Source organism: Corvus cornix, chromosome 8 (assembly GCF_000738735.6).
Source record: "Corvus cornix cornix isolate S_Up_H32 chromosome 8, ASM73873v5, whole genome shotgun sequence".
Lineage (NCBI taxonomy): Eukaryota > Metazoa > Chordata > Aves > Passeriformes > Corvidae > Corvus > Corvus cornix.
In genome coordinates, this window is record NC_046338.1 from 30,935,815 (window position 1) to 30,951,671 (window position 15,857).

Below are 15,857 nucleotides of genomic sequence, written 5' to 3' on the forward strand. Positions count from 1 at the left end.
GCCTGTGTCTGAGGTTTTAATTTCTCAGTTAAAAACCTGCATTGAAACTCCACAGCTAGGTTTTGCAACGTGGAATTTGACTGCCTTTTGGAATGGAGCTGAGATCAGCTGGAATTTTAGTGGCGTTTTTCAATGTACCTCTGAAATGAAGCATGTAAAGTTGTCTGCTGGTGCAAAAGAAATCCAAAGACTAGCAGGGAAATACAGTTCATTGAAGAGATTTGTGTCTGGTCTCAGAGATCGTTCTGTTAAATGATGTGGTTTTTCTCTCCTTGGTAGTTTATCAGATTTTTTTTTTCCTGTTGTCTCTATACTTAAAGCTGTGGTAAATTTAAACTCACTGAAAGCAGTCATCAGGCAGATTGGCTCTTAAGGAGCAACTCCATGGAAGACAAACTGAAAATGAAGAATGAATGAACAGCATGCAAAGCCTTGTATTTCCTTAGCTCTTTGTCTGGTGTTGCTTCCCTACTCTGTGCCTTTGTAACGCTGTGAAGCCTCATACAGGTCATACAGCCTGGGGGAAATGCTGTGGGGTCAGGTTGTGAAATGCTTGTCAGAGTGTGAGCCTTGGGCTCCTTCACCTTTTCTCCTTAATGGAACTATTCATTTCAAATGTATTTACAAAGAAGGAATAAAGTAGATTTTTGTAACCCCTCCTTTTTCTTATTTCCAGATTACTGAGTTTGAGAAACGCTTTGTGCTCGATAGTGTGAAAAGAAACACAGAATTAATGAGCTGGTGATTTTTTCTTTTTGTTTCGTTTGAAAGCTCTTTTTGTGGCAACCGTTTTCAGATAAGCTGCTTTATTAACTCGAAAGCTGACTCCACACTCTGCAAAGTGGGGGGCACAGAGAGAGCAAAGGGATTCTTGGTTCAGACCCTTCTTGGCAAAGCCTTTCTCTCCCGTGTTTGCACTCATCTCTGTCCACAGCACAGATTCCAAGTCTGGCTCTGTTAGCTTCATTGTTTATCTTCAACTTCTGTCAGTCAGCATTTTCCTTGCCTTTAGATACTGAAAGGCTGTAGCATCTCTGCAGGGCCTGAGAGAAGTGGCTGGAGTGAGAGTTCTTTGACATATTTTTTTAATTTTATCTTTTCTCCAAGTCAAGGAACATGTCAAGGACTCCTTTTGCCCCGTTCCTCATGTTCTTGTCTCTCAGGCTGCTGTTCACAGGAGATGGCCTCCAAATCCACAGAGTGAGAAGAGAGCTGGGCAAAAGGCGCCTGATCCTTCCTTGCTTCCCAGCTGGAACGATTTTCATTCTGGATATACTTGTGCTATCTTTCTCCAGATGTATATGCTGAGTCCATCAACTCAGTGTTCCTCTGGAAATTGTAAGATTTGAAAGAATTGAAATTGCCTTGGTTTTGTAACCTCACCTTTAGTTTGGTTTTATTTTTTTCCCTTTGCATGGGAAGAAACCATAGTGCAGGGGGAGGGATTCACATCTGTGGGAAAAACGGAGAAACCAGACCACGGATGTATGAAATAACCCAGGCGAAAGGAGATGATCTTTCCCCCTTTTTTTATGTTAGTTTTTGTAAGTGAGACTGTTAGGTAACAAAAATGTGAGCAGACGACAGCCAGACGTAAACAGATGATACTGTTTTGGCATAACCTACATGCTGTGACAGAACAGAGCAGGGTTATGGTTTTTATAACAACAAATAAATTGAATACAGAAGATTGAATCCATGCTTCTAACGTGTAATGTTGTAATTAGTTTTATTCGTTTTTTGCTTTAATTGAGCATTACTACTGAGACATACATCCTTACGTGGGTAATACTTACCTTTGCCTCCTTCAGTTCCCCATTTTTAGTTCAATTCAGTACTTAGGGACAAAATGCAGATCCAAAAGAAAACCTTCTGCTTGTCTCCCTGAGCTGGTACAAGAGACTGTTAGTTGCTGCTGTGCAAAACTTGCCTTTACTGAATGTCTTTATCATGCTCTGTAAAAGAAGTGTTTTTTCTGCAGTGTGTATAGCGTGATAAAGCATGTCAAGCACCTGATGAATAATTCCGGTGTGTAAGATGATACTGTTTTAATTCTGAAACATTGAAAAGGGCCTGCTCAAAGGAGATCTGCAAAGGGCAAAATAAAAGCGTATTTTTTTTTAGGTTAAAAAAGTGTGGGGTTTATGTGTAACAAAACACAAAGTGGGCCCAAGGCATTTATTAAGCTAAAGGGAGACCTTGTACAAGAATAGAGGCAGCAGCAGAGTGCTAATCTATCTTTCATCTTCTTTTCAGGCAAGAAAATGTTTTGCTTTCATTGTGGAAAAGGGATAAGGAGCTGAAACGTTCTAAGGTCAAATAATACAGCAGCAAAACATTTAACTTGAGCATTGCTTGTTGGAGATGCATGAGACAGCCAAGGGTAAACTGTGGCCTGTGTTTCTCACTGCCTGACTCTGCAGATCTGTTCCAGATTGTGACTGGAATACTGAAGCAGCTCGTGAGAAGAGGGAGCCATTCCCTCAGACAGGAGCAGTCCCAAAGCCGTGACTCAGAGACAAATTGATGGTGGTGTGAGTAGCTCAGTAATGTGTCATGGTAGAACTGGTAAAAGCAAATGCAGACCCTGAGTTCTTGGTGCTGGAACAGCAGGATTCTCTTTAATGAGTATAAACATGAATCTAAGACTTACTCAAAGCAAGACAGTCAAAATGAGATAATTGTGATCTGTTATAATTTCCTTATTTGGGGATATTTGGTGTTGGCAAGCATTTTATGAAATTCCAATTAGAATTACATACCCAAAATACTGTGTATTGGAGTTACTAAACCTGAGTCACTCTCACCTCAGTCATCAGGTCCCCATCAGTATTAAATTCTATGATGTTGCACCAGTGCTGCTTTTGTTGTAATTCCCTGTCTCTGACACCTGTACCAGAGGCTTCAGAGGAAAGAGTAAACATACAGTGAGTGAACTTCTAGCCAGGTAAGTAATTTCTGATTCCTGACGACTTCTATGTGTTGAAAGCTTTACAGTGCCATTTTCTCAATTTCATTCAATATGGTAATGGCTTAATAGTGAAAATGTTTTTGCTAATCTTTTCATTTCTTTGAAAAGAAGCTGTAAGATGATAAAGAGCAGAACGAATGTGGTATGAGCATGCTGGCACAGAGCCAGTGTGAAATGTACCCCAGACTTCATGTTAGATCTTGGTTCGTGTCTTGTCAGAGACATCTGTATATTACTACTTTTAGGAGTTAAAACAGTTCAGGTAATGTCAACACATAGGGTTCTTTGCACACAACTTTGCATTTAATTTCATAGAATCACAGAATGGTTTGGATTGGAAGGGACCTTAAATCTCATTCCACCCCCTGCCGTGGGCAGGGACATCTCCCACTATCCCAGGCTGCTCCAAGCCCTGTCCAGCCTGGCCTTGGATCCTTCCAGGGACAGAGCAGCCACAGCTTCTCTGGGCACCCTGTGCCAGGGCCTCCCCACCCTCACAGGGAAGAATTTCTTCCCAATATCCCATCTAACCGTGCTCTCTATCAGTTTGAAGCCATTCTCCCTTGTCCTGTCACTCCACACCCTTGTAAATAGTCTCTCTCCATCTGTCTTGTGAGCTCCCTGCAGATACTGGAAGGACACTTGTGAGGTTCCTCCAGAGACCTCAGCTGGGATGAGGAAGCTGTTTCAGGATAGATGGCCATTTTGGTTATCTACCTCCCAGCAATTATACGTACATCTGTCATGCTTGCTACTCTGGTATCTAATTAATATTAACTAAACAACATCTTGCTTAAATCCTCTCTGTTGTGCTGCTCTTCTTCCAGTCACATTTGTCCAAGTGAGAGCTGTCAAATCCAGAACCTTGTTGGCTATAAGATTCCAGGGGAGGCTGTTTCTCAGGAGTGTGGTGATGCCTTAGTGCCCAGTTCAGAACACCAGCCATCAGTCTGAGTGCCTTCCAGAGAGGGAGCTGGTCTCATCCTGTCCTTGTGCTGCGGATGGAGAAACTGAGGCACAGCACAGAAGGAGTAAATGTTGTGTTCAGTGTCCAGCACCAATAGTGCCAGGCTGGAGAATTATATCCAGTGCACTTTCCAGTGGGTCATCAATGCGTAAAATAATCAAGGAAGAACTTGTCAGAGTACATCTGCTCTGGTGTTTCTGGCCAAAATCCATCAGTTCTCCTGATTTAAATCCCTTTTTGACACTGATGATGTGTGGAGGTAGAGCCCATCAGTGACCTTGCTGCATGTCTCAGACAGTCAGCCCAAGAAAAATTCGGAGCAAGGTAAATCATTTAAATCCTGGTAGTGCCAGGGCTGTAGGTGGGTGTCTGTGGACGTGGAACCTCAGGGATTTCGTGGGGCTCCGTGCAGACAGAACCATCTCTTGCACTCAAAGAAGCTTATAGTATCAAAAATGAAAACAAGTCTCTAGACGAAGCTCACTGAGCTGAAGGGTTTCTGGTAGCTCATCAGTAATTTGCTCAGTTTTTTCCTCCCCCCTCTCAGGTTCAGTTTAAAGGCATAGAAAGGCACAAAAATTAATTTCTGGGCAGAGGGCAGCGATATGGGATACACATCATGAAGTCACCCCAAGACAGCTCCCAAGAAGTGGTCTGTGAAGGTTAACAATACATTTGGGTGACTGAGCCCACTGCTCCTCCTCAGTCTTCTGCCAGTCTCTGAAGGGGACTAGCCCTGTGTCCCTCTTGCCATCCTGTCTGCATAAAAGTGGCCAGGGAAGATAAGAGTAAAACAGTTTATTCAAATAAAACAGGGAAAAATTATTTATTAGGTCCAAGTATAAAAGGGAAAGTATGCGACTCTCTTAATTCAGCCCCATATTCTGGTGCTTTCCAAGAGTAAAAGGAGGTCACAAATCCTGCAAGGCTTACACATTTATTATTTTCTCAAACTCAGTGCTTTGTGTTGCCATTTGATCCCTGAAGTGCTGCTTTTTCAGCGCTGAAGGTAAATGAGCAGATGCAGTGGGGTTTTTTCCCTCCTGCCGTGTGTGTAGGAAGAACTTCCAAAGGAGGCTTTTGGGGTGCATCAGACTGGTTCACCTTGAGCTCATCCAGTCCTTCAGTTAAGCAAGGGTTCTTTAATACATTGTTCTGACTGTCACTTCTGGTTAGACAATGACATTGAATGCTCTGATAATATCAACCCAGCATTTGTTCCTTCAGTGTCAAGGATATGCAATGAAAACATAATAGGCAGTTTGAGTAAAGTAAAAATATGCTGCTGGCAAGGAAATAACAAATTGGATTAAGTCAATGCTGTTTTGAATGTTGGTAACTAGATGAATTTTAATTTCTCATGGTTCTTTAAAAAGAGCAATTTAGACACACCACACTTCATATTTTAAGGTTATGTTACTGTTTTAAATCTACTTCCCAATTCACTTTAGTATTTCAAAAATGTATTATTCCCACATTATGAAACTTGAAGCTGCTCTTTACGCATATCCTGGAACGCAAGAAATGGAAAAGAAACATCTAAAATAAGAGAATACTGTCACATGAGTAAATGTGTACAATGTGGCTGTAGATGAAAGGTCTCACACCATCAAGGAGGGCCAGTTTCTGTTACAGCTCCTCAAAGGAACAGTGGGGAGCAAACCCATAAGCGTGGGGGTTTTTGTGGGGCTCAGTCAGGCCATGAAAGAAATGCCACTGCTAGTTAAGTGTCTGCAGCACCACGAGGCACAGCCTGGCAATGTGAGAAGGCTCAGCTGGGCCGTGGGCTCTTCTGAACAGCCTCACACTCTTAAATATTGAAGCAAAATCAATCTTCTAAAGGTACTTTTAAAAATAGTGTATTAGTGTGAGTTTTTCAGCAGTACAAAATACTGACTCCAGTTGTACTGCAGGGCCAAAATGGTGCAACTCTGAAACCTGCTGCTTACTGAGAGTAGCCCAGAGTTTCAGAATCTGAGTTTGCAGGATGCGAATTCACGTTGCGATGTCTGAACATCAAAGAACCTGAGGTTTCAAATACCTCTGAGCCTTTGTTTGTCCTGATTTAAATCATGGGGGTCTCAGCTACTCTGAAAATACAAGTTTAACTGATAGAGTTTCTCCAGAGCTGGACTCTGGTTCCTTTGTTGGTATTAAAGATTAATCAGGACAATGGAAAACAGATATTTTGTACTATTAACTTCATATAATTAGTTACAAGCTACAGAAAAATGTTCTTTTAGTTTTCCCTAAAAGATCAGGCTGAAGATTTGAAGTCATAACACAGTTCTTGTGGTAACCCAAATTGAAGTCATGTGAATCGAGAACTGTAAGGGTTCCATTAGCACACATGGAAAATGGGATTGGATCTGTAAAAGTATTGACAGTATGTCCTGTCCCTGTATTATTTTTTAAATTAAAAATTAAACAAAGCTTTCAAGTGGTTTACAGTTAGTTGACAGTGCCAACACACTTTAATTTCCATTAAGCTGAAGCTGCCACGCTCTTCATTTTAAATGGAAATCGTATTTTGCTGGTGTGACTAGTGAGCTTTTTTTCCTTCTGCCACTAAAATATGCTTGTATTAGAATGACTTTTGACTGGAAATCCCTGTGAATATGTTTGTGCTGCTGCTTTAGATGAAAATTGCTATACCAGTCAACTTGTGGGAGGATAAAACTTCTCTATTTCTGTCAACTTAAATCCAGTGTATGCTGCTAGATATGGGAATAAATGTGGCTTGTTTCTGCTTGGAAGCCTGGGCTAGGAAGAGGTGTCTCATCCCAATGCACAAAGGCTGTTTCTCATTTTGTTGTTTTTTTTAAAGCAATATCCATCTTTCCTGCTGAAATGTGTCCAATAATACATGTGCATAAACAAATTTGGGAAATCCTCACTAGTACCTCAGACTTGTGCTTCTCTCTTTCCTTCCCCAGCCCTCAAGGAAGCCACCTGGCTGTGCCAGGATTCCCTCAGGGCTGCTTTTGGGCATCCTTCTGGTTGTTGTCTTCCAGCCTGCTTCAAAACCTGTCCTTTCCATCTGCTCCATAGCAGCTTTTTAGGCAGAACCTGTTCAGACATCCAGGGAACAGAATAAAGTCTATTTTGCTGTTGCCACGAGAATTAACTGCTTCATCAGCCTGCAGCAGTCCTCGGGAGCACCATTGTTACCTGTGTTTTCCAGCATTGTAAGAAATGTTACTGATTCTAACTGGGGAAAAAAAATCAAGTTTAGCTAATGTGGAGCACTTAGTTGATCTCAGTTAGCGCTCTCAGACTGCTGAGAGTCTGACACTTGACTACATAATGATTTTTTTTTTCCTTGATACACCTTTCATCCAAAAGAGATTGCCAAATGCTGTCTGGATCACACAGAAAAAAAAAGAGAAATTGTTTCTGGCACCTACTGGATCAGCCAACAATAAGCAACCGGTTTACCCAAGTCATAAAATACAGAACCTTATTTTCTTAGGACAACATCAAACAAAAAACCCTATCCAGTTTAACCTGCTGCTTACCAAGTTTGCTTCTCTTCTTCCACAAATGGCCAGTGGGTTTTTAGTTATTTCAATGGGCATGACTTAATCATTTGTGCTTCTAGTGGAAGGTGGTGGTGCCCGTGGAGTGCATTTCCACCCTGACTCTGTGTCAGTGATTTAGAAGGCACCTCGCTAGCAGAGTGTTTGGAGAAGAAGGACATCTGTGAGAAAATCTTCCCTCACTCTGGAAGGGCTGGAAAGAACGAACTCCAGAACTGTATTTTCATAGAAGCCACTTGGGGTGTGTGTCTAAATTGGTGTAGGATTAAAACTCACACACGCATTTTCTAGAGCTGTGCTTCTGTGGCAGATGGCAAAATTACCTCCTTTCTTTTTAATTTGAACCCTAGGAAAAAGCAGTGACGTAGTTCCAAGTGGGGCTCGTGCCAGCGAGGCACAGCTTCTGTGGGATCTGCTAGCTCTTCTCCGGGGAAGGTTTTCTTTCTGCCTTCTGTTTGAGCACCATTTCTCTCCCACTGGGAGTTCCTGGTGGCCAAGCACAGTCTGCCACGTGTGGGGGGTGTAGCTGGGGCAGGGCAGTTGCCCAGGGTGGGCTGTGGTAGTGAAGACCCTGAAAGCCCAGGCCGAACACGCTTCTGTTCTGTTATCTTCTCCGAGTTTTCTTCCTGCTCTTTTCCTTCTTGTTGTTTTTTTGAGGCTGGTTTGATGTTGTATCATTTCAGATTGACACAATTAAGCAAAATTCCACTTCAGATTGCTGGTGATCCCCCCCTCTGTTTTATATTAACACTGAGAATATGAGAATATATCTGTTTTGTTAGTGGTTGAGAGACCTTTTTCTTCCCCCTCTCTCCTGCCTGAGATTGTTCAAGAAATGTTGAACAGAGTGCTTAATGATTTCCAGGGCCTTCTCTTGACGTTTTAGTTTTGGAGAATGAGTGATGCCTCCGCTGGGGACTTCCCTGGCAGATCCATGTCTGAACAGCCAGGGCTGGCTTCCAAGAACATTAAATTCCAGCTGCTTTTCCATCCAAGGCAAGGTTAGTTTAGTATCCCCCTTCCTCCTGTGTCTTTACAGCAGGAGATATTCTAGCCAACATATTCGTCATGTTTCTGAGCCTCCCTGCTGCTTGATTTATGCAGAGAGGACTGGGGAGAGAGACTGCAGGGCTGAGTGTGGAGTCCCTGCAGGTGTGCGGTGGGGCGGCGCAGGCCGCGCTGGCCGCCTGGGCTCGGCCGTGCTGCCCGTTCCCACACGGACACAGAGCTGGGCCTGTGCCCTGCGCCTCAGGCACACAAACACGGCAGGGCCCGGGCCATCCCGCTCCTCTGGGCCAGTGCTGGGGAATGCTGGAGGCCTCGCTGCTGGGAGCAGCCTGGAAGGGCTGAGGCGGGGTGAGAGGTGCTGAGGCACGGTTGGTTCTCCCGTCTGAGGTCGCTCTCCGTGTTTATGAACAGCAGTGTAGGGAAATACTGAGTTACAGGTAGATAACAGCACATGAGGCTTCAAGAAAATTCGCATTTTCAGTGCTGTAATGGACTGCTTGAGTCTCTCTTGTCAACAGGGAGTTTGAGTATGTGGCACATTTGGAATTCCAGCCCATTCCGACCTAACAACTGACAAAGTTGAAACCCAGAGCCATCAGTTGCTGTTTAAACCTGGGGTTTCTGCTTGCCTGTGTCTCATCTGAGCAGGGTAAGGTGTACCTCGTGTGATCTCTCAGAGCTGGTTTCACGTGTGCAGCTGCCTGATAAAAGGCACCACAGTGTTTCTGGGAACCCCGAATGCAGCCAGTCTCCAGCTGGTAAAATTGTCATCGTCCACAGCCTAATTGAGCTGGAAATTTACCCAAGTGGAGGATCAGGTCCAGTGTACACAGCTGGGCACCAAGCTGAGCTCAGTAACGATCTGTGCTCAGTCCTCAGCCCAAGCCAGCTGGGCTGCACACAGATATTTCTCCCAGGTAGCAGCACATGGATCAATGTCCTCTTGTTTGCTTGTATCTGTGCTCTCCTGACCCTTCTAACTCAGCAATGCTCACACCGAAAGGAAAAGGCATTGAAGGTGAAAACTGATCACCTTTTCCTGATGATTCAGAGGAAAACTTTACTGCCTTTACACGTTAAGTTCTCCAACAGTGGTCATCATTTGCTGCAGACCTTTTTGGGATTTGCACAGAATTCCAGAATGGTTTGGGTTGGAAGGGACCTTAGAACTCATCTCCTTCCACCCCCTGCCATCGGCAGGGATGCCTTCCGCTATCCCAGGTTGCTCTAAGCCCCATCCAACATTTCCAGGGATGGGGCAGCCACAGCTTCTCTGGGAACCCTGTGCCAGGGCCTCCCCACCCTCACAGGGAAGGATTTCTTCCTGATACCTAATCTAAACCTGCCCTCTGGCAGTGTGAAGCCATTCTCCCTTGGTCCTGTCACTCCATGCTCTTGTAAATAGTCCCTCTTCTCCTTGTTTCAGAAACGAGTATGAGTTAAGCTTGATGTGAGCTGGGGAGAGAACGACAGCAGTAGGTATTTAGGGGTGGTTATTCCTCATTGCTTCATCAATAGCACCATTACAGAGCAAAAAACCTAAAGAAAGTTTTGCTTAGGTCTGTTTTTTCTCTGTGACTTTGTGGTCGTAATTTTTCCCCACACTTGTCTACAGATCTGTACTAGGACCCAGACCACTAAAATGCTTTCATTTTGGTCCTTTTCTGCCCCTGTGTATTCAGCTAGTATGGTAAAATGTTTTGTTTTTCTTTTTTTTTTTCCAGAGTCTATGAGATCATTCAAGTACGGAGACTTGGCAGCTTCTCCGTATGTACAAAGACGGCTGTTTGAATGTCTGAGTGTCTTTCTGGCTAAGGATAAATTATTTGGTGTGTTAAATTAGGATTTGTTGCTTTATCTGGCATGAATAAGGTTCGTTTATTATCAGTGTTCCATCATGATTTACACTGGACTGCATCTTTGGGGTTTTGCTTTTTCGCATTTTATTACATAAAAACATAGGTATTTCTTTTAAACAATTTGCTTATAGAAAGGGTTGCAGGAGCAAGTTAATGTGGTTGTAAGGCCAAGAAAAGGCATTTCAAGACAGCAGATAAACAGGAGTAAATGCAAAAGTGATGGTGGGATTGGAAAAACAAGGTGGATGTTTGCTTGGGCTTAACTGGTCATTTACATAGGGGTCTGTGTAGAATTTAATGGTCACTGTAAACAGTGTAATCCATGGAAAAGATGTACAGGCAGTTTTATAAACATGAAGAATTCTTGGTGAAGGTACCATTTACAAAAAGAAGGAAAAAAGAAGAAAAATGGTTAGTACTTTAAAAATTCCATTTTGGTTCCCAAAATGCCCTGTAACTCTCTGTTGAGAGGAAAAAAAAATGTATTTGGTTCTAAAAAGATGTATCTTTATGGTGCAGTACTTGTAGCTGTTGTCATCTTAGGAACTGGGTGCATTTGACACGCACCAGTGCCTCCCATGGCAGAGAGACACTGGTCTGGGAGCCTCAGTCTTGGCTGGATGGGCCATTTGCAGAGAGCCACTGCTGGGACTGTGTTTCCTTGCCAGGGTCAAGCATGCCATGTGCAATCCCCGCTCAGGGTGAGTGCTCTGCCCTGCTGGAATGCTGAAGGGATGGAATAAATGCTTTTATTGAAAATGCATTTAATGAGCATTACAGCTTGATTTACACCATCTGGATTTAACTTGAAATAGTGTTACAAAAAGTAAAACATCTGTGTATACAAGCCAGAAAAGATTAATAGAGCTTTATTTGCCTCTAAATCCTCCAGCACAGATGAACAGCATAGACCACCTCTCTCTCCCCATTTTTGTTTAAGTTACACAGGCAGCCAGTCCATCTCTACTGATGCTGTAACACGTAACTGCCCTGGCCTGGGCCTCTCTATTTTCACACAGGGCAAACAAGTGCCAGTCAATATTCACTTACATTTCTTAATCTTTTGTCTCCCACAGTGACTGTACGCGTGCCAATCACAGTGCAAGTCTGAACTTCTATTTTGGGCAGTGTTTGAAAAATGCTAAAAGCGGGAGGATATGGTAAATATACATCATTTCCAACTCTGTTTGGTCTTCGTGTCAGAAGAATCAAGAAACCAAGATATTAGTGTTAATCACAAGGTGGGACGTGGCATTAAAGCCCTGTGCTTACCAAAGGAGAATCATCCATGTTCATCCTTTGGCCATGTTTCAAACCAGAAAATAGGAACGTCAAAATCGGTGCAAAAAAGCTTTCTGCCTTTACTGGTGGCTCATTTAAAAGAACTCCAGAACTCATCTTCTGTTTGCCCAACCAGTGTTGTGATAAAGTGCTGGAGTAGCATCCTGGCCTCTGTGTGTGTCAGGAACGCAACCTGCTGCCTTTTTTCTTTTCTATTTTTCTTTTTTAGCAGCTGAATTCCTTATGCATTTGTGCGGATTAATTTCCAACATGAAACTGAGTTTGTATTGGAGACTGGAAGATGAAAGGTAAGCGAGTGGGAGGAGGAAAGAAAAATAGAGCAATAGCCTAGAGGGTTGCCAATAAGAACTAAAGGAGTAACACCAAACAGTTGGCAAAGTAGCCTGTGGCTTCTTTGATAGTCCCTCATCACAAGTAATAAAACACCTTTGGAGTTGTTCTTTACCTACTGGTTGTAAATCCTAGTGTAAAGCTGCCTGTGTTTCCCGGAGTCCTGGGGACCTCACAAAAGCTTCTGCTCTCCCGGAGTCCAGCCTGCCCTGCACATGGAGAAGCAGAAATATCAAGGTGGAAAAGGTGGGAATCACTGAGTTTCTCACTCTCTCCTTCAGGTTTCGGTGTTGAAGAGATTTCTCTGAATGTGAAGCCCGTATTTTAAAACAAAACACTAGCACATTCAACCTTCCTGACTTTTGCTGCGAATCACTGCAGCTGTGGTATGTATGAAGCTGGTACTGTCCTATCCTTTTTCATGTGTTTTAAAATGTGCCTGGAGGCTTGGGGAATTTCTCATTTCTTTTATTTGTATTTTTTTAATTCCGGCTGAAATGCTCTGCTGTTTATATTTAAGCAAAGCCTCCAGCAGGAATGAATAAAATCAAAGAGCATCATGATGTTGAAAGGCAGGTCAGAGGCTGACAGATAGGTCTGGCTGAAGGGGCCTTTTCACGAGGGATGGGGCAGGCAGCGGTTTGGGAACAGAGCAGCCCCTTTCCCCTCCTATCTCTCTCCGTGCTCTTTTTCCCCGTCATCTCTCCTGCCCCACATCTATCTCCTCTGCCTGAAGCTCATGTCAAAGCCAGGGTTTCACCAACAGTGGCAAGTTTCAGCAGCATCCAGCAAAGTGAGTCTTGTTCAGCCAGCAGGCCTGCCCAGCCCCTTGGCTGCTCGCTCCCTCCCGCGCTCCAGGAGCGGCAGCACTGTCTCGCGCTTGGAGAAGCAGCTCCTTCTGTTTTCCACTGGAATATCTGATGAGATTTCAGTCTCCACACTATAATGCCCTTTAATTCGAGTGCAGTTTTTAGCAGCCTGTTTTCAGCCAAGAGCACGAGTAAACTCTGAGGGCTTTTTCCCTTTGTTCAGCTCCCTGTGTCAAGTGACCTGGTGTCACATCCTTGGCTGGGGGAACCTTCTGGCCACAAACGTGGGGTTTGGTAGGAACTCCTGCCTTTATCCAGGAAGGAATCCAGCAAAGCGAGGCTCACTTTTCACTATGCCTTCTCTATGCCACTCTCTTCCAGAAAAATGCAAGCCAGGCTGGGCAGCGGTGCTGCAGCAGGCCAGTCTCACAGCACACCCGTGATGGAAACATGATGGGGAAAGAAGTTTCATTGCAAGGAAAAGCAGCTGGCAAAGGGGAAATAATGAATTTGTGTTTTATTTTGCTTCCTGTATTGTGCATCGAAGACCCATGAGCATTTTGCAGAGAGCAGAATAAAGGAAATAATAAGGGCTTTTTTTACGGTGTAAGATGCCAGGCTTCCTTGCCTTTTTAATCTGGAAAACTAGGCCCTTAGCAATCCAAGAGAATCTTGGAAAACTTTTCAGCCAGTGTTACCCCAGGTGAGGGGTGCTACCAGCAGCAGTGGGGAGCCTGTGCTTAGGTGAGACCATCCGTTTCTGGCACGTATTTACCATCTTGACAAATAGTTTTAACTGATCATAGAAAAACCTCCTGGGAGCTGCTGGGGCCTTTTTTAAGGTCATCTGCTGGTGCAGTCTACCAAGTGATTTTTGCAATAGGTATTTTCTCAAATTGAGTCTGGTAAATGAGGTCTGTGGGTGATTTAATAAACTAGTATATAATTCAGGGACTGGAAAGGTGCCCCTTCACTTTTTCGATCTGCAAAGCAAAGGAAAAAAAAAAGCCTTGCAAGGACAGTGGAGGGAAGAAGTCTTGATAGTCCTGGGTTTGGATAGGGAGATGGGAAAAGGGAACACGAGAAAAGGGAACACTTACCCACCACACACACTATGTTTCTACCATCAGCCTGCTTGTGGTCTCTGCTCCTGTCCCTGGCCAAGCTAAAAGTATCCATCTGAAATCCTCCCTGGAGGAGATTTTCATCCATGCCTCTTTTGGCCCAAGACCAAGCTGTTCCAGGCATGGCTCAGTGTTGGCTTTCAGGCAGGTGCACAGGCAGCAGACACTGCTGATTTACACCATCATCGTGGCACGGCCACAAAACAGGATTTAGTTGCATGTTGAACACCTCTGGCTGCCAGGAGATGAACCACAGCTGGAGTTGGATCTTTGAGTCTTCTCCGTGGTATTTACATCTGGTCATTGCAGCTGATGTAGTGCTGCCTCTGAACTGCTGAGGGTCTGTACAGAAATACTTCCCCACCTGCAGAGCTGCCTCCAGCTCCGGGGTCCCAGCTCAGGGAGGACATGGACCTGCTGGAGCGAGTCCAGAGGAGGCACCAGGATGAGCAGAGGGGTGGAGCAGCTCTGCTGGGAGGAAAGGCTGGGAGAGTTGGGAACGTTCAGCCTGGAAAAGAGAAGGCTTTGGGGTGACCTAATTGTGGATTTTCAGTACCTGAAGGGAACTTACAGGAAAGATGGGGAGAGACTGTTTACAAGGGTGTGGAGTGACAGGACAATGGGGAACGGACTCAAACTGACAGAGTAAACTGGATATTAGGAATAAATTCTTCCCTGTGAGGGTGGGGAAGCCCTTGCACAGGTTGCCCATAGAAGCTGTGGCTGCCCCATCCCTGGAAGTGTTGAAGGCCAGGTTGGATGGGGCTTGGAGGAACCTGGGATAGTGGTTCCACTAGGATTGGGATGGCTTAGATTAGATCTTTAAGGTCCCTTCCAATCCAAACCACTCTGTGATTCTATGTCAGAATGCCTTTTCTCTTTGCTCTCCATATTTCTGGCCATTAGATTAAGCAAGATGTGTCCCTTAAGCTTCTATTTTTTTCATTGATTTTGAAGGTTAAGTATTTATATGAACAGCTGGTTTTATTGGCCTGGAGTTCTAAGCTGCTGAGGAGCTTTCCTACTGGTTTTAACTCTTGCAAGCATTAGTTATTTCAGGTTATTTATGGTTGGGCTTCTGTGCTTGGCTTTTTTCAGATAAGAAAAGGAAAAAACCTCCAAAACTGTGGGCCTGCCATATCCCTTTTTGCTCAAGCAGCAAAACCAATTGGGAATGTCTGGGTTATTTCTGAACTCCACTAACATGGCCCTCCTTCAAGAAAGCAGCAGGGTGATGTCATGCTCAGCAGTTCAGGAGAGGATCAGTGCATGCTCCATCCAGCTCAGCGCACCCCAGAGGTAACACCATGGGCTGGTGCCCCAGAATAAGGCAAAGAACTACCTGATGTTTGCTTTTTTGGTATATAAAAATGTATGTATGCATTTGAAGAACTGCTTTTACAGGCTCTGAGAAGAAGAGGATTTTTGAAAGGAGTTTTGGTTCCTTGGGATTTTTTTTTTTAATCTTTAACAAGTTTCCTTCGTGTTTTGCTGCAGAAGGTGAGGCTTTGGCCACAGGCTTGTTCAGAAGCTTCATACTTTGCTTCACTTGGTATTTCTACTGTTTCAGCAGATAAAAAAAAAGGCCAAAACTAATATTTGACCTTTCAAATCTGGTAATGTCTTTTTGTTGTGGTTTTTCCTTCCCTCTTACCCTTTTCATGGTGAAGAAATAGTGTAAAACATTCAGCATTTGTTTCCAGGTGATCTGTTCTTTCTCATCCTTCTCCTTCTCTCCCTGGAGATGGAGGCCCCTGCCATCCTTGGAGATGTCAGGAATTTTAGGAGATGATTTATGCAGCAGCATAAAATGGCATTGGAGCGTGTAGCAGGGGTCAGACATATGGTAGCAATGATCATATACAATATATACATGCCCAGTAAAGCAGCTTCCCTGCCCATATTTGAACACGTTATGGCAATCTTTCCTGGGGAGCAAAATGCTTAA

The 15,857-nt window shown here is 44.0% G+C and overlaps 1 long non-coding RNA gene across 1 annotated transcript; it reads left to right on the plus strand.

Annotated features, from left to right (window-relative positions):
• The first annotated feature begins 3,522 nt into the window (after positions 1 to 3,522).
• LOC120410381 lies at positions 3,523 to 15,857 on the plus strand. Its single transcript, XR_005602496.1, has 6 exons — positions 3,523 to 9,134; positions 10,210 to 10,314; positions 11,421 to 11,504; positions 11,855 to 11,933; positions 12,258 to 12,362; positions 15,008 to 15,857. It is a non-coding gene; the product is annotated as an uncharacterized LOC120410381 (long non-coding RNA).